Here is a 1,823-nt window from a genome sequence, read left to right on the forward strand (position 1 = left end):
TAAATTCTTACAGTTTTTAACCTCATCTGCTCAACCTGCAGAGGCACCACCTTGCTGTGTCAGGGAGACAACTGTGAGGTCAGGAAAGGGCTGAGTTCGAACAACAGTGCTTTTAAGCAGTTGGGCCCTGAAGACAAATCCTGCTACTGCTGATTTCTACTGTTGTGTAACTGCTGCAGCAGGAACAGAGAAAACTTGGTCTTTGCCCCTGGAAGAGAAGTTTGGCCATGGCTGTTTGCTCCAGGCTGTCTCTGTAGGCCTTGGCTCAACTCACACTTTGTCAGAGCTGATACTCTGCTGGGTTGGTTGGTGTTTCCACCAACTAAATGACAATGGACGGAGAAATAATCTTTAAACACAGGTAAGGAATCACTGCAGTAGAGCTGTTGGCAGTAGCAAGTCTTCACACTGGCACTAAGGAGTGTTTAAAGGTCACTCAAAGAATTGCCAGCAAAGGCATCAGCAATACCAGGTTTAATATAAAAATGAAAGTGTGACAAAGTCCATTCAGCAAGGTTCACTCCAGTATTTACCAGGTGCTTAAAGCACACAGAGAAAAAGCAAACTAAAATCTACAATCAATCAGTTAAAACCAAAATCAACCAAAACTTATCTCTGAGGATGCTGGGGATACAAAAAGGGTAAGGATGTAAAAAGCTAAGGATAAAATGAATAAGGGAGATGTTCCCATTGAGTCACTAAGTTCAGAGTGGACCCCCCCCTTGCTGAACTGAGCCCCAGATCTGACCAGTGATTTATGCCTGAAGGTTTAACAGCACTTAAACTTAACAGCACTTAGTCCATAGTTTAATTTAGAACCATTTAACTGAAGATTCATACAGAATTTCCTATAAGCACAACAGCAACTCACTCATAGGCCTGGTTTACTTGCCAATCTACAATACTTAGAATCTCTGAGAGCACTATCCATGGTACATGTTCTATAGCATATCCACACTCACAAACAGTCCTGAAGGACTATGTACAAGGTATAAAATTCCCCTGGAATTCATTGAAGCACTTATCTTGGATACCTTTGCCTCTTGTCAGTGGCTGAAGGGTTGAGCCTCAAGGAAGGAGGGCATCATTCCATGCTCTGTTGTCAGTGCTGGTCCTCCACATACAGTAAACAGGAGTTCACTGGCTCTGAGGGAGACTTCTGGTCCCTGCCCACCACAGTCCAGGAGAGCTCCAAGGGCCTCGCTCAGGCCCAGTCTTTATAGGGTCACAAGTGAGGTGGGTTTAGTCACAGCACAGTCCAGGGCAGTGACTTCCTTTGAAATTTCAAAAGCAAAAATGCTGTTCCACTGGGGGTGTTCTTCAGGCAGGCAAAATAAGTTTCCAGGGCTGTTGGTTACAAAGCAGGAGCTCTTCAGACAGCACCAATTCCTGGGAACTGTTCCTGAAGAGCTCCAGAGGAGCTCAGCCCAGGTGCTGAACGAGTATTTCTGACATTACAGCTGGCCTGAGGAGGAGGGGGAATGCAGCACCATCCTCACAGAATTCTAGGACAGAATTTACAAAGTGATGGCAGAGTACAGTACCTTGTGATGAAATGCACATGCTCCAGTTTCTGCCACCACACTGATGTGAAAAGCTCCTTCTACATCAACTGAGCTCCTCTGCACTTCCACCTGCTCTGAGCAGCCACTCCTCTCAGAGACAGGGACACCAAGGGGGGCAAGGACAGCAGCTCTGGGACAGGCAGCACCAGCAGAAGCGCAAGGAAGACTATAGAGAACAACTGCCAAACACATGGAACTCATGGGATGCTCTGTTACCTGAAATTCTTGCAGAGGAAAAGGAAACTGGGACAGACATTC

The sequence above is a fragment of the Camarhynchus parvulus genome, chromosome 1A (assembly GCF_901933205.1).
Source record: "Camarhynchus parvulus chromosome 1A, STF_HiC, whole genome shotgun sequence".
In the NCBI taxonomy this organism is placed as follows: domain Eukaryota; kingdom Metazoa; phylum Chordata; class Aves; order Passeriformes; family Thraupidae; genus Camarhynchus; species Camarhynchus parvulus.